Source organism: Tenrec ecaudatus, chromosome 4 (assembly GCF_050624435.1).
Source record: "Tenrec ecaudatus isolate mTenEca1 chromosome 4, mTenEca1.hap1, whole genome shotgun sequence".
Lineage (NCBI taxonomy): Eukaryota > Metazoa > Chordata > Mammalia > Afrosoricida > Tenrecidae > Tenrec > Tenrec ecaudatus.
This window is the reverse complement of record NC_134533.1, coordinates 125,287,582-125,301,037: the sequence shown is the minus strand read 5'-3', so window position 1 is coordinate 125,301,037 and position 13,456 is coordinate 125,287,582. Positions and strand designations below refer to the sequence as shown.

The following is a 13,456-nucleotide window of genomic DNA, read 5'->3' as shown; positions in this document are numbered from 1 at the left end:
GTCTGTTTGAGTGTCCTCGAGATCACTGATATGGTTCTCTGCCTCCTCAAGCCTAATCATAAATTCTGTGACCATATGTGTGGCTGCTGCTACCTCCTCTGTTACCTCCTGCAGTTCCCTTTGATGGGCAGACTTCATCCCCTCTATTGTGGACTTCATCTCCTTAGTCTCAGTTGTCTCCTTTAGCCCCTGTATTACTGCGAGCACACTTTTGAAGATTTCCTTCTGTGGCAGATCTATATCTGTTTCTTCTATGAGAGACATTAGCTCTGCTACTATGTTTTGCCTCTATCTTTTTGTTGGGAGTGATGTGGTCTGTTGATTTTTCCTCGATCCTTTCATAGGCTCCATGTTTCTGGGAGGCCAGGGGAACTTTGTCTGTGTTACTGTTAAGGATTCTCTCAGGCAACTGCCTATGACCTACTATAAGGATGGGTCAGACTGCTGTGTAGGCGGAGTTCCCCGAAGGCTTAGTGACCCACAGTGGTGAGATGTTTCAGGGACTGGAGTGAGGGATGGAGCCTCAGTGAGTGCCCCCAGGCTGCTTTGACCTGGTCTGTCAGGGTACTCCTAGCAGCCCTTTTTTTGTTTAGTAATAAAAAAGAAAAAATTAAAAAATAAGTTAAAAATTGGGGGGAGGAAAAAGAAAACTGGAGAGAGAGAAAGAAGGCAAAGCTATAAAAGAGGAGAGGAAAAGAAGTGATAATATTGGAAGTGGAAGGAGAAAAAAGAGATAGAAGGAAAACCTATAGAAAAGGGGCATAAGAGAAGTACTAGCAATAATGAAAAAGGAGGAAGAGAGAAGAGAGAGAGGAAAACACAGAAAGTAAAACAAAGAGAAAAATAAGCATGAGAGAAAATATTTATATAAATATATATTTTAAAAATTTCCCCCTTCTTTTCCCTCCAAGATCTACCAGTGCCTAATAGAAGGCTGAGGTGGGCGAAGCCTCGCTGCTGATCTGGGCTCCAAGGCTCCATGGGTGGGCTATGTGGGGGGAAATGCTCTGCAGATCAGCAAGCACTCCCAGGTCCCTGCCGGCCTGTAGAGTTGAGCCTGTGGGCAGAGGCTACGCTGGCGGGGGAAGCCCCACAGGGGCAGGCCTCCTGCACCGGCCGGAAAGGGCTGGGTCACAAGGAGTGCTGAGGGAGGCACAGGCCCAGCGCCCGCCTCCTATGCCAGCAGGGAAGGGCTGGAGCCGGCTTAGAAGCCGCCGCTGGGGACCCGGCAGGGCACGGCTGTGGTGAGAGGCGGCCGGAGCACACAGACAGCGCCGCCAGAACCGCAAAGCCGTGTCCTAGGCTTCCTAGCAGACAGGCGGCTCCTCAGCGACATCGTCCAAGCTCCACAGCCGCGCAGGCCAGACTGAAGTGGCTCCAACGGAAACACAGTGCGGGGGGGGGGGGGGGGGCGGAGATTAGGGGGGGCTGGGGGGGGATACAAGCAGGATGGGACTCCACCGCGCGCACAGGCATAAAGTGCACAGCACAGCTTACCCGGCGGGAGTGGAGCAGGAGCTAGGCTGGTGGGAGGCAGGCGGCCGGGCAAGCGGGGAGCTGGTGGAGAGGTCCCAGGCAGCAATGGGGATGGGTGATGCCCCATGGGGGTCACCCAGGCAGCCCCCTGTGGCCTGCAGGTCAGTTACCCGGGCCTTGGATGAATGGAGGGAGGGACACGGGCCTAAGGGCGGATCGCTGCCACATGGAGAGAGGAGATCCGCGGGAAAAGGAAGCTTCTCTCCTAGTGGGGTCCCGCGAGTCGGCAGCTGCTGTAGGGGTCCCACCACCACTGCACGTGTCTCACCAGAGCATGCAAGTGACTCTGGGCATGGGGTCCCGGTCTGAGGATAGAGTGGGGCTATCGCTAGTCCTGGCCATGGTGGCGGCAGCCTACTGACCCGAGATGCCCCACGAATCGGGTCCTGGATCACGGAGGCCCCAGCTCAGGACAAATGCATGGGGTGGCGAGGGGTGGGGATGGGGGTGTGTAGGGAACTGGGTGTCTCCCTACCCTGGATTTTAGCCTTGAATTTACTCTCGCCATACAAACTGCCCTGAGGTTTTTCTGCCCTTTGTTCCTTTCCCACCAGAGGGTGGATACCCTGACCCTTGCTAGGATTGGTGATCGTTCACTAGCAGCTGCTATGCTCATTGGTCAATACATGTCTGATGGCATCTCCCCCCAGGCTCACCAGGAATGCTTCATTAGCATACTTACCTGTTTGATCAGTTGTTCGCCATTCCTTCCTTGTTTGGAGATGCACAACTATTGGCTACCTCAGCTGTACCTTATTTTACATGTGACGTAATGGTGCCAGCCCCTCACTGGCTATTTAAGCCTCTGCTCTCAACTCAATAAAAAGAGGCTTGATCAGATTCCTGTCTTGCCTCCATGTCTTGCGCCCTTGCCCATCTTCATTCCCAGTCCCTCTGTTAGGTGTCCACGTTGTTGATGTCCCGCGGGACGGGACAGGGGGGTGCTGTCCCGGAGGATATTTCACTCACTAGACTTGGACCACACGGCTACCTGGACTCCAAACCCACCTTGTTCGAAAGAGCTCTCAGAGTGTGCAGGTCCCCTGGTCTGCCATCTTCCTCCCTCCCCCAAACATGTTTATTAATCTATGTTTGATAAATGTGTTTGTCTATATGATTCTGTTCATTTTATTGTTGATTTCTAGTTTTATAGTGCTGTGGTATGAGAAGATGGGTAAAGGATCTCAATGTTTTAGAATTTGGTAAGGCATGATTTCTGACCTCTCATTGGTTTAATCTTGAGACAATCTGGTCTAATCTTGTGCATAGTCTATGGACAGTGGAGGCTAACATATACTGTGTCTATGTTGAGTGCAGCTTTATGTAGATGTCTGTGAGGTCGATTTTATTGATTGTTTGGTTGAGCTCCGTTGCGTCTTTATTGTGTTTCTTTCATCATTTTCTGTCTTTTCTTGAGAGTGGAGTATTGAAGTTTCCTGTTAATATTGTCGAGGTATCTATATCTTTTTCAATTCTGTGATTTGATTGACGTATTTCAAGGGTCTATCAATGAGTGAATATGTTTATTATGGTTATGGTCCCTTGACCGCTATGTAGTATCCATTCTTGTTTCTGTTTACATTATTTACCTTGTAATCTACTTTTTCTCACAGGTTAACATTGTTACCCCCGTTTCTTTTTATTGCTGTTTGCTTTGTATACTTTTATATAGTTTCTGAATTTTAGTAAATTCATGTCTGTTTTTGAGCTGTGTTTCTTGTAGGTAACCTACAGTTGCCTTTTGTTTTCTTATTCATTGTTCTCTCTGTCTCTTTACTGGTGCATTTAGTCCATTAACGTTCCATGAGATTACTGATATGTATTTGTTACTTTCATTTTGCTTTGTTTTTGGCATGTTTTAAGTAAGTATGTATCTGCGCTGTGTTTACTTTCTTTATTCTTCCTTTATTATTATATGGCTTTGGATATTGCTCTGTGTATGCTGGTTATTAGGAGTAATTGTCGTGAATGCTGTTTTCAAGTTTGTGTTATGTTGGTGTTTTTCCCATAGTACTTTATTGAATATTTTTTGTCGTTGTGGCCTGGTTTTTGTGAATTCCTTTAGTTTCTCTGTTTCTTGGAATACTTTTATTTCTCTTTCATATTTTTGTGATACTTGTGCTGTGTACAAAGTTCTAGGTTGAACGTTTGTTGTTGTTGTTTTTTTCCCTTTGGGATTCTGCATATGCCTGCCCATTGTCTTCTTGCTTGCATCTTTTCTCCTGAGAAACTATGAGATACCACCTAACACCCTCAAAAGACAGCCCAATTCAAAACATCAAAAAGCAACAAGTGCTGCAGGGGGTGTAGTGAGATAGGAACTCTCATCCACTGTTGGTGGACCTGAAAGTATGTGCAGTCGTCATGGAAACTGACTTGGTGATACCTAAAAAAATTAAAATCAAGCAAGGCGGCCCGAGCGGGTAACGCAAAGGTGCAGATCTTTGTGAAGACCCTGACAGGCAAGACCATCACCCTTGAGGTTGAGCCCAGCAACACCATCGAGAAGGTCAAAGCTAAGATCCAAGACAAGGAGGGCATTCCCCCGGACCAGCAGCATCTGACTTTTGCTGGTAAACAGCTGGAGGATAGCTGCACTCTCTCGGACGACAACATCCAGAAAGAGTCCACCCTGCACTTGGTGCTGCATCTGCGTGGTGCTATCATCGAGCCGTCCCTGCGCCAGCTGGCCCAGAAGTACAACTGCGACAAGATGATCTGCCGCAAGTGTTATGCTCACCTTCACCCCCGTGCAGTAACTGCCGCAAGAAGTGTGGCCACACCAACAACCTGCGTCCCAAGAAGAAGGTCAAATAAGGCCCCTGTCTGCCGGCTCTCCTGCCTCCTGCTGCTGGGGTTCTCCTGAGCCCAGTGGCCCTGGGCCCTCAATAAAGTCTCACTTTCACTGACCTGAAGCAAAAAAAAATTCAAATCAAGCTACCATATGATCGAGCAATCCCTCTACTGGGCATATACCCATAAAAGGTAAGAAAGAGACCAAAGCCATACATCTGTGCTCCAATGTTCATCACAGTGCAGTTCACAATTGCAAAGAGTTGGAAAATGTAAATTTCCATCAATGGATGAATGTATTAACAAACTCTGGTACATATTTACAGTGGAGGACTATGCATTCCTAAAATGCCGTGATGAACACATGAAGCACATTGTCGCATGGGAAGAGTTGGAGGAAACTATGCCAACAAAGTACGCCAAGTACAAAAATACAAGTACAACATGAGTCCACTGAGGTAAGAATAAATAGCACAAGGGGCGTAGGGGAAAGTCACTGCGTGCGTAAACTCCTGGGGGCTCTGGCAGGGGTCACACCCAACCACGGGATGCATAGGGCAGTCAACTAAAAAGGAGGGGAAAGAAAGAGAGAGAGAGAGTAAATATGGATAGTGGGGGAACGGGGCACTAACCCATCTATGGGGAGGGTATTGTGTATGTCTCCCCAGGAAAGGGAGAGAGGGACCAGACCTTAAGTAGTATGCCAAGCCTGGAGGGTAGCATACAGGCATGAAGCAGTGAACTAACAGAGAGGTCTGCGGGGCTGGCCCCAATCCCAGTGAGATCATCCCCCCCCCCCCCCGCCTCAGAAGATTGCACTACAAAAGAGCACTGATGATACAACCCAGTGAGAGTGGTGGGTCTGCCCAGACCACAGGAAAGCAAACTAAGAGGGAAAGAGAGTGGACCGTATTACTGGTCACCAAGCCCCACAGATGACAATCCTGCACGGAGCAGTCAAGACACAGAGAGGACCATAGGAAAAACCCCACCATGAGACAAGACATCCCCTCACTGACCCACAGTCCTGCAGGGGACCGCACTGGAGAATTGTTCCTGGTCTGAAACACACACCCTCCTTCCCCAACCGAGATAAAACACAAAGGGAGCATAGAGAGAAGTTAGGAGAACAAAGCAATAGTCCCTGAGGAATCCCGAAAATAGACTTCACACTCGGAGGGCAGGGCTTGGCACCTCATCAGACTCATCTGAAAATATACATAAGGGTCAGCAGAGAGACCTGGAACAATTTATAAGCCCCCCCCCCCCATTTTCTTCTTTTTTCATGTTTATCTATATAAGGTAGACAACCGACAATTCTGAGGAGAAGACAATGGGAATGATGGTTCCAGCAGAACAGAGGGGGGAAAGGGGAGTGGAGAGCCAACAAACTCAGGGACAAGGGAACAACATGAGATCTGAAATCAATGGTGAGGAGGGTGTTGAATGCCTGGTAGAATTTGATCAAGAGCAATGTAGCCGAGAGGAATTACTGAGAGCTGAATGAAGGTCAAGCATGGCAGTGGGACAAGAGGAAAGTAAAAGGAAATAGCATAAAGAACTAGGAGGCAAAGGACATTTATAGAGGTATAAATACAGACATGTACATATGTAACTATATTAATATATAACGATAGGGATATAGGCCTATGTACACATATTTGTATGTTAAGTATTAAGGAAGCAGACAGACATTGGGCCTCTCCTCAAGTACTCCTTCAATGCAAGAATACTTTGTTCTAATATCCTGGCATTCTGTGACATTCACCTTCCTGACATGATCGCTGAAGACAAAATGGGTAAATAAGCAAATGTGATAAAGAAGACTGATGGTACCCATGTATTTAAAGATATAGCACCTGGGGTCTTAAAGGCTTATAGTTAAACATGTAGCCATCTAGCAGGAAAGCAACAAATCCCACATGGAAGAAGCACACTAGCTTGTGTGACCACCAGGTGTCAACAGAATCAGGTATCAGAAGACCCAAAACAATCATACTGATGCAAAAGAGTGGGGTCGAAGTGGCAACCCAAATCCCACCTGTAGACAATTGACATCCCTCACAGAAGGGTCATGAGGAAAGGACGAGTCAGCCAGAGTTCAGTATAGCACCGATGAAACACACACAGCATTCTTCTAGTTCTTTAATGCGTCCTACCCCCACTATCATGACCCCAGTTCTACCTCACAAACCTGGCTAGACCAGAGCATTCCCACTAGTACAGATAAGATCTCTCGACACACAGAATCCGCGGCAGATAAACGCCCCGGGAGCAGTAATGGGAGTAGAGATACCATGAGGGTAAGTAAGGGTAAGGTGGGGGAGAGAAGGGGGAGAAAGGGGATCAACGCAAGGATTGATGTATAACACACACCCCCACTTGGATGGGCCGAACAACAGAAGTGGGGGTGAAGGGAGACAGTGGTTGGCATAAGATACGAAAACAAGAATTTAGAATCTATCAAGAGTTCTTCAGGGAGTAAGGTGGGGGAGGGGGAAAAGAGGACCTGATATACCAAGGACTCGAGTAGAAAGAAAATGTTTTTAAAATTAAGGTGACAACATATGTACAAATATGCTTGATATAATTGATGTATTAATTGTTATAAGAGCTGTAAGAGGCCCCAATAAAACAAATTATAAAAATAAATAAAAACTATCAAATGAATAAAAAGATTATGAACACATTGGGGGGGGAATCTTTTACAATGACCCACCCAATAAGTGTCATTTGTTTATAAAACAAAGAAAACTGCAACAACTTAACAAAACATCAAATAGCTCAATTAAAACAGGAAATGAATAAGAACAGATACTGCATCTAAGAAGCCACTCAAGTGGCCAGTATACACATCAATAAAGGTTGGGATAATTAGCTATTGTTACTATCATTATTAGGTACTGGCACTTGCCATGCCACTGTGTCAATCCATCTCACGGAGGGTTAGGTTCACTTTCTTTGATCTTCTACTACTCCAAGCATGATGCCCTTCGCTGAGGAGTTTTCCCTCCTGATAACAGGTCCACAGTAAGTAAGGTAAAATATCTCTAGCATCATTTCTAAAAAGCATACTTGTTGTATTTTGTCTGAAATAGACTTTTCCATTCCTGTGTGAGTCCGTGGTACATCCAATTTCCTTAGCTTCTCCAACACCATAACTAAAAGGTATCCATTTTCCTTTTGCCTTCTTTATTCATTTTAAAGCTTTTACATGCATATCGGGTAATTCAAAATACCATGATTTGGGTTAGGTGTACTTTAGTCTTCAAAGTGATATAACTGCTTACTGGCTCAATTATGAGGATGTCTGTCTTTATGTTGAGGTGCAATTCACACTGTAATCTGTAGTCTTTGGTGTTCATCAGAAAGTATTTCCAACCCTCTCTACCTTCAGCCATCAAGGTTGTATTATTTGAATATTGTTATTCTATTGGTACTACATAAGACAATTTTTTTGCTATTATTTATAGTTTCACTGGCTTTTTCCCTGAATTATATTGTCAGGTCCTTTTTCCAAGTCTGCCTCAGTCTGGAAACTGCTGAAACTTGTTCACCATGGGTGACTGCTGGTATTTGAATGGTCAGTGGCTTACCTTTCAACATCACTGCAGCATGCAAGCTAACACAATGTGGCAAACTGACAGACAATTTGGAGTAAAAACCATTATAGGGAAGACAATCAAAACAATAGTGAGATACAATCTCACCCCTGCTAATATGGTATTGATCAAGAAAACAGAAAATAACAAAATCTGTCAAGAATGTCAAGAAGTAACAGAAACGTGGGTGAAGGGAGACGGCGGACAGTACAAGATATGACAAAATAATAATTTATAAATTATCAAGGGTTCGTGATGGAGGGGGAAGTAGGGAGAGAGGGGGAAAATGAGGAGCTGATGCCAGGGGCTTAAGTGGAGAGCAAAGGTTTTGAGAATGAGGGCAATGAATGTACAAATGTGCTTTACACAATTGATGTATGTATGGATTGTGATGTGTTGTATGGGCCCCTAAGAAAATGATTTTTTAAAAAGGAATGTCAAGAGTCCTTATACAACACTGATGGGGTGGTCAAATTGAAAAACACTAAGAAAAATTGTATGAGGCTTCTTGATAAAGCTAGAAATAGCTTGTGATCTAGCAATCTCAGTAGATATAGAGTATATATGCCCTGTGGTAGTTATATAATTGGCAATTTGAGCGGATTACAAGTGAAGGGGTGGAGTCTAGCTTGTCAATCACATCATAGCCAATGGGGCCTCTGTGTGGGCATGGCCTTCTCCTGAGAATTCTGGGAAATCTGGTATTTCCTCCTGGGAGGCAGGAGAAACTCTGTTTTTGCTTACACCCTGGGAGACATAGCAGCTGACAAGACACATGGACCACCCTGATGCAGCCCTGGGTATTGGAGAAGCCATGCAGAGACCTCTGCCAGGGTTGAGATGTTTCCAATGCCACTGGATCCAAAGACTTTCTACCCACTGGCCTGTGATCCTCTACTTTCGGCGTCATTGCATGTGTTTCATGAGTCTGAAGAAGACTTTATAGATTGGTATCGGACATATGGGCTAATATCGGACTTAGGGTCTTGAACTGGACTGGACTAGGATGCTTTCTCAATGTTCAATTGCTCTTGTATATAAATCTCTTATACGCATATGAGCGTCTCTTTGAATTTGTTTCTCTAGTCTACCCAGACTAACACATGCCCTAAAGATGTAAAATAAAGACACAAGCAGACATATATAATTACAGCATTCTTCACAATACGAAAAAGATGGAAAATCTTTAAGCAAACACCTATGGATGAATGGATAAATAAAATGTGATGTATACAATGGAATACTATGAAGCCAAAGACAATAATGATGAATTCTCAAAATATAATGTAACTTGGATAAAACAGTGGTTCTCAACCTTACTAATGCCATGACCTTTTAATACAGTTCCTCATGTTGTGGTGAGCCCCAACCATAAAATTATTTTAGTTGCTACTTCATTAATGTAATTTTGCTACTCTTATGAATTTTAATGTAAATATCTGATATGCAGAATGTATTTTCATTGTTATAAACTGAACATAATTGAAGCATAGTGATTAATCACAAAAACAATATGTAATTACATATTGTGAAATATTTATTTTTAATTACAAAAAAAGAAATTTTTTCTTGAAGCATGGTGTAGCATGGGTAACAGTCTTCTTGCTGGGTACTCGTATGTGGGTGTATCTGCATGTGGGCTGACCCGCCTAGGGACAGATAGAGGAGCGGTGTCTCTGGTCCTAAGATATGTGTTTTCTGATGATCTTACACGACCCGCTGTGCTAAGTGAAATAAGTCAATCACAAATAGGCAAGCATTATAGGACCTCACTTTTTTTTAGGACCTCACTTTTTAAAGAAAATAGCAATGAAGAATGTTTCTAATGAGATCAAAGCTCACTAATGCTTACCATAAGTGAAATGGAGTGTGGAAAGACTTCCTAGAGAGTGAAACATATAGAGTTAGACCTCAGTTGGGGAACCAGTTGTTCCAAATTGAGGTTTGAGAATCAAAATATTTGAGGGTTGAACATATTTTTCCCATAAGAAATAAGGAAAACCAAATAATTGGTTCTGAGGCACCCAAATTACACTTATAAATTGATTTTTCCAGGACACTATGGAGGCTTTTAGCCTTCTAGCATATCACCTAACAATATAGATACTCCTGTATCTGGATAAGGATGGAATCCCCTGGAGGGTGTGGCCTTCCCTCTTCCCTTTTTAGGCTTCCTGCCTGCTGTCCACCTGGAGAGTTGCTAAAGCCCTCCCATATTTCCACCACTCGTGGATCCACACAACTCTGTAAACATCAGCCTGTGATCTTCCTGCATTCTGCATCATTGCATGTGACTTTGTGAGTTTGAAGAAGGACTTATGAACAAGGATGGAACTTATGGACCTCAGTTGGACTGGGCTAAGCTGCTTTCTTGATATATAATGGCTTCTTGATATAAAGCTTTCTTATATATATATATGTGAGTGTCATTGGATTTGTTTCTTTAGTCAGCACAATATAACACACACTCTAACACAAGCACTATATGACATCAGCGCTTAGACTGAAGAATCTCCCCATTGTGTCCAAGGCAAGATGCATGTCTCACTCGACCTGAACAGATTTTCAGATTTTCGGTTTGAATAGTGGAAAGTTGGTTCCTGGAGCCATTCGACAGCTGAGATATTACTGTACGTTATTTATATATGATGGGAAAATGGGAAAGGTAGCACAAAATGTGGATAAGGACAAAGGTAAATGATGTCACTAAGATGTATGTATACAGGGAAAAGGAAAAAGGCATATACAAGATAAAGGATCTGACAAATGTTGGTGTTTGTAGGTGCCATCGAATTGGCTCTAACCCATAGCGACCCTATGCACAACAGAACAAAACGCTGCCCAGCCCTGTGCCATCCTCAAATTGTTCCTGTGCCGGAGCCCATTGATGCAGGTCATTGAGGACCTTCCTCTTTTATGCTGCCCTTCCACTCTACCAAAGGTGGTGACCTTTTCTGGGGACTGATTTCTCCTGGAATTATGTCCAAAGTATGTAAGATGTCAGAGACTTGCCATCTTTGCCTCTAAAGATGACTCTGGCCTTACTTTTTCCAATTCAGATTGGTGTCCTTTTAGCAATCCATGGTAGTTTCAATGTTCATCTCCAGCACCACAATTCAGATGCATTGATTCTTCTACAGTCTTCCTTATTCATTGATCAACTTTCACATGCATGTGATGCAATGGAGAATACTATGGCTTGGGTCAGGCACACACCTTAGTCTTCAAAACTGGACTTATAGACTTGGTCTGGACTGGGTTGGGATGCGTTCTTAATAATTAATTGCTCTTGTCTATAAAGCTCTTTTTTTTGCTCTTCCTAACAATGTCTTTTATTTGTATTATTGTTTTAAGATCATTTTATTGGGGGCTCTTACAACTCTTGTTACAATTCATACATCAATTGTGTCAGACATTATCAGTACATATATTGCCATCATTCTTTTCTAGACATTTACTTTCTAAAGAGCCCTTAAGATCAGTTCCTCTTTTTCCCCTCCCTTCCCACCCTTACCCTCATTGCCCCTTGATAGGTTATAGATTGTTATTATTTTCATATTTCTTTTTTTAATTATTTTATTAGGGGCTCATACAACTCTTATGATATGCCATACATACATCAATTGTGTAAAGCACATCCGTACATTCATTGCCCTCATCATTCTCAAAACATTTGCTCTCCACTTAAGCCCTTGGCATCAGGTCCTCATTTTTCTCCTCCCTCTCCCCTCCCCTCTCCCTCATGAGCCCTTGATAATTTATAAATTATTATTTTGTCCTATCTTGCCCTGTCCGACGTCTCCCTTCACCCACCTTTCTGTTGTCCGTCCCCAGGGAGGAGGTCGCATGCGGATCCTTGTCATCGGTTCCTTCTTATACAGCTCTTTCTTATACACATGTGAGTGTCTTATGAATTTGTTTCTCTACCCGGACTAACACAGCTTCCCAGAAGTATATCAGTCTACACCTATAAACCAAGACAGGGAGAAGTGCTTTCACCCACTTTTCCTACGGTGTCTTCCCCGTGACTAAGGGTGTGCTTCTCTAACCTCGTGATATGGACACGTTCCACACACCCCTCTCAATTCACTCACTGCCATTAGGTGGATTCTGATTCATAGAAACCCTACAGGTTCCCAATATTTGCCCAACTCCCTTGGGCCACTTACTTCAACTAACTATCACCTAATGCACCAATTCCAAAGCAGACCTAGACAGCACCAGCTATGCCATGTGAGTGCTAGGTCCTGCTCTCTGGGAACTCGGAACCCCCACTCTAGGCCATTCTCTTCAGAAGCGGAAAGCCCTGGTGGACCATGTTCCAGGCTCTTACCTGACCCACAGGCATGTACTCTCCAAGATCACATGACCGATTTAAAGCAACACCTTTGTGAGATATATTTGTTTGCTTTTAAGTGTTTCTCTCTGCCCTTTCGCTTTTTAATTTTACCACCTTTTCAATTTTTAAACTGGTTTGTTTGTTTGTTGCCCTCTTGCTCTTCTTCTTTTTTCCCAGCTTGCTTTTACCATCTTTTAAAATCTACCCGCTAGGATAAGAGGAAGACATTGTTTATCCAACTTATTAGCAATAATAATAATAATATTATTAGCACACATATCACCTATTGTCATACCCAGTGAGCAAGTGCTACCACTCATTCCAGTGAGTAAGCAACAGATATTGACTAACACCTGCTCAACCAGCCGGCAGCTCCTCTTTATAACCGTAAGCAGAGACCTGATCCCACATTCCTGCCAGTTACTCTACCCACCTGGATGAAAAATATAAAACTTTTTTATTGTTCTAATGTATAATGAATAGTGTGCAAAGCAGTCCTGAAGGAAGTGTTACACAAATTTATATGCCACCAATTATGTCAGAATAAGACATTCAACACTGTATGCTTCTAGATATTTCTATTGATTTGACTTCCAATTCACTAATCTATTCTTCACTTGTATCTAATCTGATATTTAACTAATTTGCAGTTTTAAATTTCTCTTAGTTTATTTTTCAGTTCAAAGATTTCTATTAGGTGCTTGATAAAATGGTGTAGGGGCCATGTTTAACCTCCACATGCTCTACGAGGTAAAATGAGATTCCCAGCCGCACCAACCTAAGTCCAAATGCCACAAGGCAGAGGTGCTTTTACCCTACCCTAGTCTAATTTTAACCACTACTTGAATGACAGTCTACTCTCTTCTGCTATAATTGATTGCAAGGGCTACACAAACTCATATGCAATACTCACGATTATGGGGGTTTATTAGGAAAGCTAACACGTTACAAAATAATAAACTGTTATTTTGTCCTCAGTCTATCTTCTCAGCCATGCTGGCAGGCATGCCTTTCTCTGGTCCTCAACCTTTGGCTTCTGCATTGTTCCATAGACTGGGAAAACTGGTGCTCTTCTTTGTGGTCTGGGTCCTGCTCCTCTGCTCTATCTCTGGTCTTGGTGCCAAAATCTCTACTGCTTCTGTTGCTTCTGCCACTTCAGGCAGAAATTTCATATGTATTCTGCTGT

At 43.5% G+C, this 13,456-nt stretch overlaps 1 pseudogene; it reads left to right on the top strand.

The window, feature by feature from the left end:
* Positions 1 to 3,928: 3,928 nt before the first annotated feature.
* On the top strand, positions 3,929 to 7,597 carry LOC142446039 (ubiquitin-ribosomal protein eL40 fusion protein pseudogene; annotated as a pseudogene).
* Positions 7,598 to 13,456: the final 5,859 nt, after the last annotated feature.